Source organism: Schistocerca americana, chromosome 2 (genome assembly GCF_021461395.2).
Source record: "Schistocerca americana isolate TAMUIC-IGC-003095 chromosome 2, iqSchAmer2.1, whole genome shotgun sequence".
Lineage (NCBI taxonomy): Eukaryota > Metazoa > Arthropoda > Insecta > Orthoptera > Acrididae > Schistocerca > Schistocerca americana.
The window spans coordinates 435248217-435268303 of record NC_060120.1 but is presented as its reverse complement, the minus strand read 5'-3'; positions in this window follow the sequence as shown (position 1 = coordinate 435268303).

The window sequence follows — 20087 nt, the reverse complement described above, 5'->3', positions numbered from 1 at the left end:
TGTATCAGACATGTGCAAATGATTCCCATGCAATTAACATAGCATACCTACACAAAAATACTAAAGGAATGGAAAGCAATTAATCTTACCTTTTATTATAACTCCATTAAGCGTCTCTGCAGAGGTGTTCTGGTAACGTTTTGTGAGTGCCTGTATTTCATCACAATTTAGTCCGAAGACTGAACAGTCATTAGCATGTAATGAGCCTTTAACTGCCACATACACGTATGATGGCAGGTCTTCCGTCTTTAAATCATTAGGTTGCGAAAGTTGAGTGGCCATTTCCAGCTGCAAAGAATAAAATGTAAACATCATTCAACATGGTTACTCTTCCTATAGGCTTTTCTTTCAATCTGAACAATCTAGGATTAAACTGAATGCAGCAGAATTAATTAGCTGATTCTACATTCACAAATATACAAAAATGTTAATATGTCTAAATTCTAATGTGATAAGAAAGCACATTTTTTTCTTCATGCCTCTAGTCACACTAAGCTTTCAACGGCATGCAAATATGAGCAACATACTTAGGTGCAAAAAGACTAGTAAATATTAAAAATTATTAAATTTGTAATAAAAGCTTATCTGACTATAAATAACTAATTTTAAATGCTTTGGGACACAAACAATGTAACAATTTACTGTAGTTTTACTGGAGAGAAACATTTACTGAAATACAAAATCTTTACATTCTTGTAGAATAAACCTTTCAACTATTAGGCTGTTGCAGAAGTTCATAGTGTTCTTCCACAAGTTTAATAAAAACAACAGATACATGTAACAGACTTTAGACATCAATAGTACGAGGGTTGGAACTTTAATAGTGGCAACTATTTATTTACAGCTCGTACACAATAGATACGTGTTTCAAAGTTTTACTGACCTTCAAAGTAGTCACCAGCATTGTGTATAGCCCATTGCCAGCGAAGTGAAAGTTGTGGGATACTCTTAGCAGTGCCAGTTGTGTTGACAGTTCGAGCAGCGCAGTTTATTGCCCGACGAATTTGTAGCAGTTCTGAAGCAAATGCCGCGGAATATTTCCTTCAGTTTAGAAATTGAGTTGAATTCACGAGGGCTTAAGTCAGGAGAGTGCAGTAGGTGGTATAGCACTTAGCAGCCACATCAGTCAAACAAATCAGTAACAGCTTGCACTGTACTTGCTTGAGCATTTTCCAGCAAAATGATGGCCAAGTCCTGTAGAAAGTATCATCATTTTTGTCTCTAAGCTGGTCATAGGTTGTGTTCCAAAAATGAAAAGCACAGAGACAGAAGTGATGACTCTTTCTGCAGGACCTGACCATCATTTTGCAGGACAATGCTCAAGCATGTACAGTGCAAGCTGTTACCGATTTGTTTGACTGATGGGGTTGCTAAGTACTATACCACCTACTGCACTCCTCTGACTTACGCCCTCATGAGTTCCAATTCCATTTCTAAACTGAAGGAAACACTTCACAGCATTCGCTTCAAAACTGCTACAAATTCGTTGGGCAGTAGACCACACCGCTCGAACTGTCAACACAACTGGCACTGCTAAGAGTATCCTACGACTTCCACATCGCTGGCAATGGGTTATGCACAATGCTGGTGACCACTTTGAAGGTCAGTAAAACTGAAAAATATATCTATTTTGTATGAGCTGTAAATAAATAGTTGCCACTATTAAAGTTCCAACCCTTGTAATACTCCTTCACTATTTACAACAGTCTGTCAATGCTGTGGTAACTTTTCCATTTAGCGACTGTAGCAATCACATAGTTATGAGGCAAAGAACTTATCAAGCCATGTTCAGGCGCATTTTCATCAAGAGAGGAGATTCCTTGAAGGCTATTCAACAGAGATTGGAAAAGGCGAAAACCTGAGTGCACAAGATAAAGTGAATATGGTGTGCGCAGAATGACTTCCCAACTCAACTCCTGTATAGTGTTTTTTATCAGTCTAGCTGAATGCAGGCTGGCGGTACCATGAGGTAGCATCACTTCACGCCATGAGGTAGCATCACTTCACGCAGAGCTCCTGGTAACTGTCCTTGGACTGTGTCTACAAGAAATCTCGGTTGTTGACAAATGTCAGCAGTGATGGTTATACCTCAGGGAAGCAATTCATAATACACCACTCCACTGCTGTTCCATCAGATGCATAACATTATCTTTTGTGGATGCACACAGGTCTTATCAAGTGAGGTTGGCACACTAGACTGGCATTCAGGAGGACAATGGTTCAAACCCACGTGTGGTCATCTTAATTTAGGATTTCTAGAGAAGGAAAGTTGCTACTCACCATATAGCGGAGATGCCGAGTCACAATAGGCACAATAAAAAGATTCACACAATAAAAGCTTTCGACCATTAAGGTCTTTGCCAGCAGCGCACACACACACACACACACACACACACACACACACACACACACACACACACGCACACACACACACGCAAGCGCAACTTGTACACATGTCTGCAGTCCCAGACTGAAACTACAATGCGAGCAGCAGCACGAGTGCATGATGGGAGTGGCGACTTGGTGGGGGTAAGGAGGAGGCTGGGATGGGGAGGGGGAGGGATAGTATGGAAGGAGTGGTGGACAGTGAAGAGTTGCAGTTTAGACGGAGGCTAGGAGAGAAGGTGCGAAGGGGGAAGATGGTAAGTAGCGGAAAGGAGAGAAATAAAAATAAAAGAAATTAAAAGACTGGGTGTGGTGGTGAAATGACGGCTGTGTAGTGCTGGAATGGGAACAGGGAGGGGGCTGGATGGGTGAGGACAGTGACTAACGAAGGTTGAGGCCAGGAGGGTTGCGGGAACGTAGGATGTATTGCAGGGAAAATTCCCACCTGCGCAATTCAGAAAAGCTGCTGTCGGTGGGAAGAATACATATGGCACAGGCTGTGAAGCAGTCATTGAGATTAGGGGTATCATGTTTGGCAGCGTGTGCAGCTACGGGTTGTCCACTTGTATTTTGGCCACAGTTTGTCGGTGGCCGTTCGTGCGGACAGACAGCTTGTTGGTTGTCATGCCTACATAGAATGCAGCACAATGATTGGAGCTTAGCTTGTACATCACGTGACTGGTTTCACATGTAGCCCTGCCTTTGATGTGATAGGTAATGTTAGTGACTGCCACTTCAATGGACAGGAAAGCACTGCCAAATTCTTAGCACCAGGGACAGTTTGATGTTGACACCATTATTGGTGCATCCCGATTTCAGCACACCATTTCATCTCAGCACATGTCTGGGATTATGGCCTTGGGGCCCCAAGTGTAACACAAAACAGTCAGATGTAGAACACAAACCGATAACATTTGCAAGCTGTATGCTCACACATACTGAAAGCAATTATGGCATAAGCAAGAAAGAGACATTTGTAGTAGTGTAGGCATTTAAGAAGTTTAAATACTTATTAGCAGGACAAGGCCATTTTCCATAGTGATCATTCATCATTAATGCTACTCTTGAAAAGGAAGTTGCTACACAGTAGCTTCCCTAGTGGGCGATGTTCTTGTAGGAATTCATTTTTTCTATAAGATATGACAAAGGCAATGAAAATATAGTACACAGTGTGTTGTCCCACCTTCAGTAGGTTGACGGCAACAAGACGATGTCAAGGAATGTGGCACTTTCACAACATATTTTTTTTAAATCAACGGTTTAGACAGGGCTGTCGTCTGTCATAACTTTCAAATAGAACAACACAAAGATCAAGCACTACTTAAACATATTCAATGGTCAGAAGATAGGATTGATGAATTAAACATGAGCTGCAAGCTCCACTGAGGAATGCTGTTCCACAGAAGTCACTCTTCAAGTAACTGGTTGAGTATGTATACCATACAACTGTAGTCAATTAATAATTTGGTACATACATCTAGGTTATGGTCACTCTGATCCCAAGAAATGTACCATGCACATTAACAAACCATTATTACTTTAAAAACATACTCCAATGACATACAAAAATTTTAAAACTGTGTGAGACGCATCAAAAAGTAAAAATCAAACAATGGAAAATCCAGGATGGAATGTAACAATATATTGTAATAAATGTAACAATATATTGCCAAAAAGTAAAAATAAAGATGATGAAACTGCACACCTTACTTCATCCCATAATACTCTATGAGTTGTGGGATTAGTAGCAGTGGACTTTTATGGTCCACTGCCTTGGGGACAGGGTATGGAGTTCATTTTTGTCATCCTGCAATGCTGGCCAAAACTAAATTTTATCAAGAAAAGTTATGACCCACAGTGTCATACTGAAGTTGAAGAGATCATCATTTAAAGCAGGTAGGGAGATGGAAACATTTGTTCTCTGATAATTTATAACTATGCCCACTGAAACATATGATGCAGGAATTGGTTATGTCTAATGTACTGGGCCAGTAAACACTTCAAGTGGGTTGAGATAGTGACTGATTTTGAAAGAATTCTGAATGAACTCCCCTATTCCGTTACCAGGGTAGCACCCATAGAGATTTTAGGCAAACAAATCAAAGCTGAAACTTCGTTAAAGTAGATCGACTGGCCTAAAGAGAACGTGTTGATTATTCCAGTATTACATTCAAATATCAAAAAAGACATTAATTAAAACAGATAATGAGAAAAAAGAAGATGGGAAAGGAGAGCTGCAATTGTTTACAAATTACAGGACATAGTATTGTTAAAGAGGTACAGGGTGTCCGAAAAGTCTTTCCCTGATTACGTAAATTGATAACTCGGGCTAGAAGTAAGATACAAATATGAAACTGGAGTCTAATTGTTTACAAACTATCAAAGTTTTTTTCACACATCAGTAAACTTCCACATGAGCACCCTTGGTAGCATGTAGCACATCTAGGCGATCTTCAATTTCCGTCCACACATTAGCCAACATCACTGGAGGGATCGATTCAACGACTGTGGTTATCCGTTGCCGCAGGGTTTCAAGATCTGGTACACTTGGTCGGTAGACCTCGTCCTTGACCAAACCCCATAAAAAGAAGTCTAATAGGGTTATGCCAGGAGAGCGTGGAGGCCAAACCGTTGGCCCATCATGACCAATCCATCGCCCAGGAAAGGTCATATCGAGATAGGCACGGATGTCCAAACCCCAATGAGGCGGTGCACCGTCTTGCTGAAACAAGACATCGGGGTGATACTGAAGCAGCTGAGGAACAGCATGCAGTTGCAACATGTCCACATACACTGCAGACATGATGGTAGCTTCAGCGAAGAAGAATGGCCCGATAATTCGATTATGCAATAGCATGCACCAAAAATTCACTTTGGACTGCCTCTGGTGCACTCCATGACCTCGCCAGGGGTTTGTGAACCCCCAAATGCGCACATTATGGCGATTCACTACTCCACTGACAGAAAAGGTCACTTCGTTGGAAATGGCAATTCGTCTGAGATAACCATCATTGTCCTCAATACATGATAGCATTTCGACCGCAAAGTTATATCGATGTGTACTGTCATTGGGCAACAAGGCCTGAACGATTTGCACTTTGTATGCATGAAACAATAAACGTTTGTGTAAAATGTCATGGAGAGAGCTTTTTGGCATCTGTAATTCATGTGATGCCCTGTGCACCAACTTCTTCAGACTTCGCAGAAAGACTGCCTTACAGCATCCAGCCTGTCTGCAGAGGTTCTTGGTCGACTAGACTTCGAGACCTTGGAAGGTCAACAGCCGATCCTGTGTTCTTGAACTTCCGGGAATGTAGGGTATGTTGCAGGCAGTGTTCCCACCTTCGCAGTTCAGGAAAGCTGGTGTTGATGGGAAGGATCCAGAGGGCGCAGGCTGTGAAGCAGTCATTGAAATAATGAACACTGTTCATAGCGTGTAGGCTTTCACGCCCGGCGTCTTCAGTAATTAAAACTTCCGGGGTAAGAGGCCATGGTCCAATAGTAGAAACATTTCTCACTGAAGTTTCATTGCCAGCTGCAGGCATCATCATCTGAGATGAGTCGTACAGTCGTAGACTCACCTCAGATGATGTTGCCCGCAGCTGGCAATGAAACGTCAGTGAGAAATATTTCTACTATTGGACCATGGCCTCTTAGCCCGGAAGTTTTAATTACTGAATGAACACTTTGTTCAGTGGACTGCTCAGCAATGGGGGGTGGTCCAGCTGTTTCCTGGCCTTTGTTTGTCTGTGGCCATTCATGCAGATAGATAACTCATTAGCTGTCATTCCCCCATTCCTCTCAAGTTTTCAGTTACATCAGGAGGTGAGACTGGTGGGCAATAGAAGGATTCAGTTATAATGTTATGTCCACCCCTGAGACTGAGTCTTGTCCAAACAATCTCACATGTAGCTCTAGTTTCTATATCTGTTGATTTGAATTTCTTGCCTACTGCATCAAATACACCATCTCCATTTCCCATTAGCCAATACATTGACTACAGTCTTAAATTTTCACGAAAAATCTCACTGCTATCAATTTAAGCTTTCAACCAGCTTTCTGTACCTAGTATTATGCAAATTTCACTGTTTTTCATGAGCGCCTCAAACTCTGGCACTTTGGTGCAAATGCTTCGACAATTTACCATCATGATTTTAATACTCTCACCTATCGCAGGCATTTCTTTTGATGTTACGCTATACTTCTGGGTTTCCCATAGCTACTGTTATCTGGACTGGATGGAGAGCTGCCTAATAAAAAACACACCATGTGTGCACACCAGAAACAGTCAGTTACCCAAGTAGCAGCCTCTGCTGTGTAGTGCACACCTGACCCATTTAGGCTTCGTTGAAATTCCACGCATAAGGCTGGTATTCTCAACCTTGTCTGCCAGTCACTGGGATGACCCAAGTATGAGCCCAGTGCCTAAACGACAGGCAGCATCTGTTCCAATATGTGCCACAAACTGCAGTTGCTTGCACCCTGTTCTCTCAATGGCTGCTGGGATAGCCTTTTCAACAATTTGAATGGGGCTTTTTACTTAGATGATTCCTAATATTATACAGGGGGCACAAGAATAATGTTATCAAACTCGCAGAAGAAAATATAGTGACCCAGTCAAATATCTCACGAAATAAGCATCAAATGACAGAACTACAGAGAACGAAACTCGTCTAGCTTGAAGGGGGAAACCAGATGGCACTATGGTTGGCCCACTAGACGGCGCTGCCATAGGTCAAAACGGTATCAACTGTGTTTTTATAAATAGGGACCCCCATTTTTTATTACATTTCATGTAGTGCGTAAAGAAATATGAATGTTTTAGTTGGACCGCTTTTTTCGCTATGTGATAGATGGCGCTGTAATAGTCACAAACGTATAAGTACATGGTATCACGTAACATTCCGCCCGTGCGGACGCTATTTGCTTCATGATACATTACCCGTGTTAAAATGGACTGTTTACAAATTGCAGATAAGGTCGATATCGTGTTGATGTATGGCTATTGTGATCAAAATGCCCAACGGGCGGGTGCTATGTACGCTGCTCGGTATCCTGGACAACACCATGTGTGCAGACTGTTCACCAGACAGTTACGTTATTTAAGGAAACAGGAAGTGTTCAACCACATGTGAAATGTCAACCACAACCTGCAACAAATGATGATGCCCAAGTAGGTGTTTTAGCTGCTTGCGTGGCTAATCCACACAGCAGTAGCAGACAAATTGTGCAAGAATCGGCAATCTCAAAAACGTCCGAGTTGAGAGTGCTACATCGACATTGATTGCACCCATACCATATTTCTATGCACCAGAATTGCATAGCGATGGCTTTGAATGTCGTGTGCAGTTCTGCCACTGGCCACGAGAGAAATTACGGGACAATGACAGATTTTTTGCACGCGTTCTATTTAGCGACGAAGCGTCATTCAACAACAGCGGTAACGTAAACCAGCATAATATGCACTATTGGGCAACACAAAATCCACGATGGCTGCAACAAGTGAAACATCAGCGACCTTGGCGGGTTAATGTATGGTACGGCATTATGGGAGGAAGGATAATTGGCCCCCATTTTATCGATGCCAATCTAGATGGTGCACTGTATGCTGATTTCCTACGTAATGTTTTATTGATGTTACTACAAGATGTTTCACTGCATGACAATGGCGATGTACTTCCAACATGATGGATGCCCGGCACATAGCTCACGTGCAGTTGAAGCGGTATTGAATAGCATATTTCATGACAGGTGGATTGGTCGTCAAAGCACCATACCATGGTCCGCACGTTCACCAGATGTGACGTCCCCCGGATTTCTTTCTGTGGGGAAAGTTGAAGGATATTTGCTATCGTGATCCACCAACAACACCTGACAACATGCGTCAGCGCATTGTCAATGCATGTGTGAACATTACGGAAGGCTAACTACTCGCTGTCAAGATGAATATCGTTACACATATTGCCAAATGCATAGAGGTTGATGGACATCATTTTGAGCATTTATTGCATTAATGTGGTATTTACAGGTAATGACGCTGTAACAGCGTGAGTTCTCAGAAATATGTTCACAAAGGTACATGTATCACATTGGAACAACCGAAATAAAATGTTCAAACGTACCTACGTTCTGTATTTTAATTTAAAAAAACTACCTGTTACCAACTGTTCGTCAAAAATTGTGAGCCATGTGTTTATGACTATTACAGCGCCATCTATCACGAAGCGAAAAAAGTGGTCCAACTAAAACATTCATATTTCTTTACGTACTACACAAATATGTAATAAAAAATGGGGTTCCTATTTTAAAAACGCAATTGATAGCCGTTTGACCTATGGCAGCGCCATCTAGGAGGCCAACCATAGCGCCATCTGGTTTCCCCCTTCAAGCTAGACAAATTTAGTTCTTTGTAGTTTTTTCGTTTGATGCTTATTTCGTGAGATATTTGGCCCGGTCACGATCAATGGACCAACCTGTATAAAAATCAAATCCAATATATAAAACTTATGAAAGTTTGTAAGTTTTTCTAACTGTGAATGTAGTAAAGATAACTAGAAAAACAAACTAATATTTAGCAGTTAATAAAAATGTGACTAATATATCTCAGTATGTGCTCACAGGCCCCAAGTGTTGGCAGACAAAAATTCTCCATCACTGCTAGAAGTCACTAACAATTATTTCTGTCCAGTACAACATCTTAACAATCAAGAACATTCCAGATCGAAAACTAAGTCATATGAACAATACAATTTCCCAGTTATGGCTTTTAAACACACACTAAGGGGACTTCTCCCTTTCTTGATTATGTGACTAAGTAGATAAAATGAGCATCTTCTTTCAGACACACTCTCCCTCCAAATCAAACATACAAAAATGGTCTAATGAAATCAATTAAGGTAATCAGATAGGCATGCAATAGCAACACAGTCTATCAACAATCCATGCAATAAGAAAATGGCTACAAAACCCACACAAACAATGCAGACATTCTAACATGCAGTGAGTGGCACATCCAATACAGTCTGGCAAGCCATATTCCAAGACATGGAATCAAGTATCAGCCTGATGTGTTAACACACAGGGGGAGGATCCATCAAAGTATGCACTATTTACACCAATATTGCACAATCATAAGGAAGCAAAGGTGGTATTGTGGTGAAATAGTTTTGCTTTACATCAAGTTTAAGAGCCAATATCCACTAGAATATCAGCTGCCAATTTTGAGGCTATGGCAATAACATTTGTAGTGTGGCACGACACTTTGTGGCTGTGCCTCAGATACTGAATTCTTTCTATACACTTGACATTTCTCAACTTTTTCATCTGCTCTTTCTGTAAACAATGGGAGAGTTAGGTTTGTTATTTTAATATTTGCATTCATACATTCTCATATCAATCTTTAGACAGGTAATTTACTGTTGGCTGTTTGTAGTACATGTTTAACCAAACTATTTCATTTTTTATAATGACATTGGTTTGAAGCTGCTTTTGATGAGTTTACAAAAAAATCTACATTTGCTACACATTGATCCACCATGTGTTGTACTGAAATGAAATGGAATACTTTGGCAAGTCTGTCAGCAGGGCTGCCATCAGACAGACATTACAGAATCACCACTAAATGATAAGCACGAGTCTCAAAACTTTTACAGCAGCTGTGTGCATCATGAACATGTCTGAGTCAAACTGCCGTAGCAGTCTATCACACCTGAGGTATGCCATTCGTTTGCTGTGGAGATCTTGGCAGCCAAAGGGTCAATCAGTTACTCTTTCTTCACTGTATGTTCAAAGACTGTATTACCTGTTTTGGGACATTCAAACACAATCCCAACTTTTGGCTAAGTCCTTCTAGGATATTTAATCATCTGCTCACCATCAAGAGCTCTGTGATGGAATAGCTGTAGTAGAGACAAGGAAGTATATCAAGTATACATTCTATTATTTACAAAAATTCAAAGACAAAGTAAGTATACTATTCCAATAATATTTAGAACTCAATGATGATGTTATCACATAGTTATTAAGAAGTATAAATGAAGTTGCAGATTTGTGAACAAAAATTTTATTTATATGTCACAAGATCTATTTTTGTGTGGAGGGGAGAGGTTCAAATTTTCATTCAAATGAGTGTGGTTAAAGTCATTCAATCAGATGAAAGATATTCATGCAAAATTTTATGAGTGAGGAAAGGGCACACAAATCAATTACTGCCACTACAAAACAGCTGTGAGATACTGCAAAAAGTTGTAACAGCAGACAATATCAGCAAGAGTATTACTCACTAGCTTTCTGTTGAGCAAAATCCTTTGTCAGTGTCCACATGTATTCATTATAGTCCTGTTTGACAGATGTAGATGAAGATGCAACTACTTTATAGCCCAAAACTTCAAGGGCTGTCAAAATAACACAGGGGTGTTGCAAATATACAATAGTAGATTCATCACTATAACCTCCTGAAGCAAACCTGTCCATCTGCTCAATATCTGATGCTTCATAATGACACGAAAAAAGCACAGTACAATATTACAAATCGGCTCTTTCAAAAATGCCTCTTATTCACTACATTCTTATAAAAATGCAAAGAAAAAATGAATCTAAAATAATAATATCTTAATGCTTAAGAGTTAAGATTTTCAGCTGATATGTCTGTTCAGAATACAACTGGACAAAATTTGTGAATTAACAGTGTAGTCAAACTGAGTTAAAGAAAATTAAAATCTTACCGCTCTCTCCAGGATAACATATGGTTGTAAAACTGATAAACATATCACAAACCAATAAATGTGTAATGTACAGGGTGTACATTTCAATTATTTATTGCACAAGAACTTAACATTGTACAGATGTCATACATATTGCATTTTGAAGAGAAACTCAAAGTTTTTTTTACAAACCTTTGATACGCGCACCACGTGTGACCCGGCAGATATCAATATGGTAATCAAATTCTTGCCATACCCGTCCCAGCACGACATTGTCGACTGACAGTCGCTTCCCATGTTCTCTCCCGGAGCTCTGCTACATCACGTGGTAAATGCAGTACATACACCAGCTCTTTAACGTGTCCCCACAGAAAAAAGTCACAGAGAGATCTGGTCATCACACGTTTGCAACCAGCGCCGACTATCAGCAAATTACCAAACTACACTGTGGCGGTATACATGGGGGGAAAAAAAACTGAGGGTTTCTGTTCAAAATGACATATGTATGATATCTGTAAAATGTTTGGTTCTTGTGCAATAAATAATTGAAAGAGTCCCCGGACTTTATGTACACCCTGTATTTAGTCTTTTTTGGACTTACTTCAATTGCTGACTACAAGAAAATGTCTCTCAGAACAGAATGCTGTTTTAAGAGTCATACCTAGGATTACATTACACAGTGAAAACTACAAGTTAAATTGATCTCATGTTGTGTTTCACAACTCTCAATGTAATTGACAATATTCGCCCCTAATGACTCTTCTTTAACCAAGACCTCACTAAGTGTGGTGAAGGTACAGAAACAGCTTCTGGTATACATGCACATAGATGACAACACTAATTATACTCTGAAGCAGCTGCCACCATAAAAGCATTAATTTAATGAGACAGTAGTGCACTCTGTTAAACAAAAGTTTAGTTAATCCACAGCCCATTCTCAAACCCACATTTTCTTAATACTTTGCTGGATGTTCATTTGAAGAAACTTATGCCAATATCCTTGATCATGCTGACCAGCATTATTTAATAAAAGTATTTTAGCATGCAGATGCAGTTACAATCTACGCATCTGTCTATTATTGTGTTATTAGAGTTATACCATTTGCCTGAATTATCTCTTTCAAACTGGAACATGCAAAAATTATTTGCATTCTAGAGACTACTTGTTGCATTATGAACTTTCGTGACAATTCCAAATATTTTTGACATCAACTGTACTAGGCATGGAAATCATACCTATTGGAGACGCAAGAAAATTTGTGCCTTACTGAGACTTTAACCTGGATTTCCTGCTTATCACAACCAGTCGCCTTAACCATCTCGGCTATCCACGCACACATCCAGGACAAATACAAATCTCCACATGCCATAGTGTCTGTCTGGCACAAATTTTAATGTCACCAATAGGTATAATTTCCATGACTAATACAGCTGATATCATAAAAACCTGAAATTGTGACAAAATCTCATAATATTACTACAGCTACAGATCATCATCCATGTATTTCGTAATAAGAACTTGCTACATCACTAGACACATCAGAAATTCTGCCCATGTTACAAATATGTATAAGAAATTTTTTTCCATCTCCCAATTAAAGGTAAATACGCAATGAATATGTTTTTTATTGGAATGTTCTAACTATCTAAGCTTTTGATAGTACTGACTGGAACACACTTCCCAGAATTCTAAAATTGTTAGAGATAAAATAGAGAGCACAAGGTTAACCACAGCTCACACAAACCAGACAGTGGTGCTAAGAGTCTAAGGACGAAGGACCTGAATTGGAGATGCTGAGTTGCAGATAGGCACAACAAAAAGACTGTCACAGTATAAGCTTTTGACCAACAAGGCTTTTGTCAAAAATATACAAAAACACACACACACACACACACACACACACACACACACACACACACACACACACACACACACACTGCAGCGCTAAAGAAGATTGAGGTCATGAGGGTTATGGGAACATAGTATATATTGCAGGGAGAGTTCCCACCTGCACAATTCAGAAAAGCTGGTGTTGATGGGAAGGATCCATACGGCGCAGGCTGTGTAGCAGTTGTTGAAATGAAGGACACTGTGTTAGGCAGTGTGCTCAGCAACAGGGTGGTAAAGTTGTTCCTTGGCCACAGTTTGTCAGGGGCCATTTATGCAGACAGACAGCTTGTTAGCTGTCATGTCCACATAGAATGCAGCACAGTGGTTGCAGCTTAGCTTGTAGATCATGTGACTGGTTCTATAGGTAGCCCTGCCTTTGCTGGCATAGGTGATGCTTGTGACTAGACTGGAGCAGGTGGTGGTGGTGGTGGTGGTGGGAGGATGTATGGGACAGGTCTTGCATCTAGGCGTATTACAGGAATATGAGCCATGAGGAAAGGGGTTGGGAGCAGGGGTTGTTTAGGTATGAATGAGTATATTGAGCAGATTCAGTGGACAGCAGAATACCACAGTGGGAGGAGTGGGAAGGATAGTGTGCAGGACATTTCTCGTTTCAGGGCACAACGAGAGGTAGTCAAAAACCTGGCAGAGAATGTAATTCAGTTGCTCCAGTCCTGGGTGATACTGAGTCATGAGAGGAGTTCTCCTCGTGTCCGGATGTTGGGACTTTGAGATACTGGTAGGTGGCTGGAGAGATAAGACATGGGAGATATCTTTCTGTACAAAGTTGGGAGGGTAATTACAGTCCGTGAAGGTTTCAATGAGACCCTTGGTATATTTTGAGAGGGACTGCTCATCAGTACAGATATGACAGCCATGGGTGGCTAGGCTGTATTAAAGGGACTTCTTGGTATGGAATAGGCACCAGCTGTTCAAGTGGAGGTATCACATGATGTTAGTAGGTTTGATATGGACATAGGTACTGATGTAGCCATCTTTCAGGTGGAGGTCAGCATCTACAAAGGTGGTTTTTGGGTTGAGTAGGACCAGATGAAGCAGATGGGGAGAAGTAGTTGAGGTTCTGGAGGAATGTAGATAGGGTGTCCTCACCATTGCTAAGATGTCATCAATGAATCTGAACCAGGTAAAGAGATTTAGGGTTCTGGGTGTTTAGGAAGGATTACTCTAGATGGCCCATGAATAGGTGGGCATAGGATAGTGCCATGCAGGTGACCATAGCCATACCCTAGATCTTTTTGAAGGTAATGCATTCAAAGGAGATGTAATTGTGGTTGAGGGTATAGTTGGTCATGGTGACTAGGAAGGAGGTGGTTGGTTTGGAATCTGTCAGGCACTGGGAAAGGTAGTGTTGAACAGCAGTAAGATCATGGGCATAGGGGATGTTCCTGTAAATGGGAGGTGTCATCAATAGCGACGAGCAGGGCACCCTCTGGTAAAGGGACAGGAAATGGTATCTTTTATAACGGAGGGTAGGTTGCAGGTAATAGGCTGAAGATGTTCGTCTACAAGAGCAGGGATTCTCTCCGTGGGGCCACAGTAACTGGCTACAATGGGGCATCCTCGGTGGTTGGGTTTATGGATTTTAGGAAGCATGGAGAGTGCAGGGAGTTGTAGGGGTGAGTAGAGAGATGGACTCCGAGGAGAGGTTCTGGGATGGGCCTAAGGATTTGAGGAGAGACTGGAGATCCTGCTGGATTTCTGGAATGGGGCCAGTGTGCGAGGTTTGTAGGTGGATGTGTCTGATAGGTGGCGGAGTCCTTCTGCCAGGTAATCAAAGTGGTTCAAAACAGCAATGGTGGAGCATTTGTCCACAAGTAGGATCAAAAGGTCAGGTTCAGTTTTTAGGCGGTGGACTGCGGTTCTTTTTGCAGATGTAGGGTTAGTTTGCATGTTGTGGTATTTGGGGAATGATGGTGAGGCAGGATTTGACGTTAAGAAATTCTAGAAAGTTAACAGGGAGTAATTTGGGGGCAATGTGGGTTGATCACGGTTGGATGGAGGAGTGAACAGAGTCTGCCAGGGTTCAACATTGGTCTGATTAGTAGGGTTGGTGGTGAAAAAGTGTTTTCAATGTAGGGACTGGAAGGAGGAGAGAACGTCTCCACCAAGTCTTGCATGATTGAAATTGGGAGTGGGGCAAAAGGTGAGGCCTTTGGAAAGGACTGATATTTCTGTGGGGGCTAAGGCTTCTATAGGAAAACTTCACAACTGTGTTTTGGGTCTGTTTTGGTTCTGAATCGTGGTGGGGGGGGGGGGGGGGCGAGGGAGGGAGGGGTAAGTGTAATAGGTTTGCGAGACAGGGTTTGTCAGCTATGAGGGGATGTGAGGGAGGTTTGGAGATGATTGTAGATGTGGTGGACAGTGGTACTCCAAAGCGGGAGCAGCACGTGAGCGCAGTGAAGTTTTTTGAGGTGGTGTTGTGCATGTTGCTCTAGTTCCTGATGAGCAAGAGTTTGTGTGTGTGTTATGGGTTCCAGGAATTTGAGATTGCATAGAAGGAGAACTGTACAGATGGAGAAGATATTGCAAGGAGATTTGAGCTTGGTTGTTATTGTTTTGCAGGACTGTGTTGGTGAGGGCTAAGGATTGGTGGAATCTGAACAAATGGAGGTCATTATGGAAGGAGGGGTGGCATACCCTGCTATCTTTCTCCATCCCCCTCCTAGCGTCCTCCTTACCCCCACCCAGTTGCCACTCCCATCAAGTGTGTGAGTTGTGTGTGGGTCATCCATTTTTGACAAAGGCCTTGTTGGTATAAAGCTTATATTGTGACAGTCTTCTTATTGTGCGTATCTGCACCTCACCATCTCCACTATATGGTGATTAGCAACTTTCCTTTCATAATATTGTTACATTCCATCCTGGCTTTTCCATTGTTTCATGTAAGACATGAAAGAGATGCAGTAGTTAAGAAGGGAATGAGAGCGTTATATGTTTTATTCCACTTGTTCAATCTCTGCAAAGAATTAACAGTAAAGGAAACTAAGGAAAAATGTGGAAAAAGAATTGAAATAAGAACACCCCACATTCTAAACCTGTCGCAGACATGTATGGAGCTTGAAGATCAGCTGAGTGCAGTGGACAGTATCTTGACAGGAGATGGTAAGTAGGAAATGAGATGCTGAAAGTAGAAAGGGTTTTGCTATTTTGTGAGCAAAACATTTAACCGTAGAAGTAAAGAGAAATAGTTAATCTTGTAATGAAGGGAAGTGTAGTGGTAGTGGTGAGTGTAAAAATTTTGGACACCAAAGCTTTACTTCAATAGAGCAATTTGAAATGTATGTAGGTTGCAGTAGTTCTACAGAGATGTGGCTTTCACAATACAGACTAGTGTGAAGAGTTCCATCAAACCAGCCTCCAGACTCAGAACAAAGCCAATTACATTTTTAAGACACAGAAGAATCATATACATTAGCTGCCAGTGGGCACTGGTTTATATCAGGCCAATGGAAAATTTGTGTTGGATCAGGGATCGAACCCTGGTCTCCAGTTTACTAAACAGGTGTACTGATCACTATGAAATCTGGACACAGTGGTCACCACAACTGCACTGACTACCTTAGCATGCCTCTTGTCAGACCAAAATTCTCAACTTAACACCACACACTAGCGATGTAGTGCCCCTAATCATTAGCCTCATTACTTGTGGCAGCTTGTTGATTCCTGTAAGAGTTTGAGCTTCTTGTACATCTGCACTGAACCTTACCAATGTTGGTGCTGCACAGCATGGTAATGGTTGGTTAACTATCGCAGTAGTGTGGTGGTTGTTGTTGTGGTCTTCAGTCCTGAGAGTGGTTTGATGCAGCTCTCCATGCTACTCTATCCTGTGCAAGCTTCTTCATCTCCCAGTACCTACTGCAACCTACATCCTGAATCTGCTTACTGTATTGATCTCTTGGTCTCCCTCTACGATTTTTACCCTCCACGCTGCCCTCCAATGCTAAATTTGTGATCCCTTGATGCCTCAAAACATGTCCTACCAACCGATCCCTTCTTCTAGTCAAGTTGTGCCACAAACTTCTCTTCTCCCCAATCCTATTCAATACCTCCTCATTAGTTACGTGATCTACCCACCTTATCTTCAGCATTCTTCTGTAGCACCACATTTCGAAAGCTTCTATTCTCTTCTTGTCCAAACTGGTTATCGTCCATGTTTCACTTCCATACATGGCTACACTCCATACAAATATTTTCAGAAACGGAACTCACCACTGTGTACCTTGACAGGGTGTATACGTGGACAAAGAAAAAAAAATTCCCGGATTTCCCAGTAAAAAATACACGTTCTCCCAGGTGAAAACACACTTTCTCTGTGTTAAGCGACAGTACACTCTTTCTCGGCACTGTAAAACTCATCAATCCTTTGAATGTTTATGGTTTTACATACCGACTTAGAATTTCCAGGCACTTCAGAAAACGAAACTGCCGGGAGGGGGTATAATTTTCGTATTATGAAGGTATAAATTTGAATTCCACCAAACACCGCATGTCACTTTCCAAAGCATTGAAATTGAGATTGTGATGCGCTGTTGTAAGCCAGTCATAGCTTATGTCACTTGACCTCGCCCGCTGATGACAGCATAGGACACGTGATGTAGTCAGTCAATAGCAAGATCACTCTTAAGTAGCGCGAACACGCAAATAAGAAAAGTTCATGGTTTAAATTAAGATACATCACACAAATGTGCCAATAAAATTCTTAATAATGGCAAATGTCTGATCTGGGCTCGAAATTCTTCTAAATGGTCGTCCTCAAAGAGTTGATTTTTTAAATGAGAGTCAAACGCTTTGTGATTTAAGAAATTCATCATACATTCTCGCACACAGTTCATCTTGCGCAAAAGGAAATTTGCTTTGAATGTAAAGCTTTTCAAACCACCATCCGCAATATTTTCCTGCGACCTGTTAGATATTGGTTCATTTCAGCAGTTGCAAGAGCGCCAGATAACAGGCGTCACTGCACTTGCGCAGCTACGATGACGCAGGAAGCCCGTATGTTCGTACGTGTAAATATTAAAAGATCTTATATTATGTCATAAAAGAAACAAGACATCAGAGGACACTTCAAGAGCATCGCAATTTCATGAACCACACTAAAATGAATAATTCGGCTTATAGTGCACATTCGTATGTCCATATACGGATGTAAATTTTCTTGGAGTACCAGTGCTGTATTATCTCATGTTTGGTTCTTTATTATGGTATAATGCCATACATGCACTTGAAATGCAGTGAACAGTTGAAACCAACCAAGAGTGTGAAATTAAACTCTTCGTTTCAAATAAATTTACTGCCTCAGCAGAAAAGATTAATAAAAGCCAAATCTCTTTAGCAAACCGACAAAAATAACTTCATTATTCTGCAAGACAATTAATGCTTGACTGTCAGAAAAGTGTACATAAAATCTGAAAGTAATAACATTTTTGCCTTCCGTTACTAAGCCAATGCCTTCCGTTACTAAGCGAACGTATTTGAATTCATTTGATAGCTCCCGGTGGCAAAAATCCGTTTCATCGTCATTTAACGTGAGAGCAATAAACGAAGATGAAACAAAATCACTGAACGAAAGACGGGTCACGTGAAGACGACCCACTTCCCCACCACAACTCTGACTGCTCTGTGCATCAGCCCCAGATTTACTATATTCCCAAACCAGGGCAATATTAGGTAGTGGCGCCCAGCCACACTTCGGTAACCAGAAGCAGGAGAAGGTACTATGCATACGCGACTGAACTGCGCATGCACAAGAGCCCGCCTGCAACTGCTCAAATGACTGGCTCTGAGCACTATGCGACTTAACTTCTGAGGTCATCAGTTGCCTAGAACTTAGAACTAATTAAACCTAACTAACCTAAGGACATCACACACATCCATGCCCGAGGCACGATTCTAACCTGCGACCGTAGCGGTCGCTCGGCTCCAGACTGTAGTGCCTAGAACCGCACGGCCACTCCGGCCGGCTCTCAAACGACTAATTTAAACAGTTGTCACATCAGGCTCATCGGAGGCAATTTGTTGTTATGAAGCATTGCATAGTCTTCCTAAGCCTTCGACACACTGTGCTGTTGGCAGACGCTTGTATGAGCACTGTGTTTTGTTGTTGTATACGGCGCATTTCCTTTGCAACTAAAGTTTTATTTTCGTTTTTTTTTTTTCTCTTGTTCATGTTTTGTTGCTGTAGTATTACTCTGCAGTGGCGGGATACAGTAATATCCTTAGTTGGAGTATTGGTTCTTACCAGTCAAAAATCACAAAAATTTAACTGAAAACCAAAACAATGAAAAATTCCCGGAATTCTAAACAATTCCCGGGTCTTTCCCGGATGTCCTGGGTCGTATACACAATGCTTGAACCATTCCATTAAATTCCTGCCACTGTGGCAAGGTGCATTACCTTGCTGAAAAATATCACTGCCATCAGGAAACATGATCGTCATGAAGGAGTGCATGATACTTCTTCGCCATCATGGTGCCTTGTCGAGCTCCACTGGACCCATGGATGCCCACATGAATGTTCTCCCGAGCATAATGGAGCTACTGCCAGCTTGTCCATCTCACAGTACAGGTGTCATGAAGCTGTTACCCTGAAAGACAACTGATTCATGCCCACCTATTGGCATTATGAAGAAGACACTGGGATTCATCAGACCTCCATTTCAGTTGTAGTTGACAATGTCAGGGTGCTACATTGCCACATGCATGGGTCGTCAGCTGCAGAGGCCCACCATTAGGAACATACAGTGCGCTGTTTGTTCAAACACACTTTTACTCTGCATTAAAGTCAGATGCTCGCAGTCTTTCCTATTTTATCAGTCTGCCTATCCTACAGCATCCAACATCCAGTACTGTTTTTCTGGGGGAACGCTGGGGGATGCGTACCCATAAACTTTTTCGTCGACAAAGTAATTTTTTTACAATGTTGAGAACTTGGAAGAATACCAAAGATTTATTTCAAGGACGTAAATTTTTTATTTCATTTTTTCGTGTTGGTAATTGCAATACGAATTATACCAGTGAAGTTTTTGGTGGGAAAAGCGATGTCATTGACTGTTTCAAGCATTTCGAAGCTGCAGCAACTGTTCTCGACAA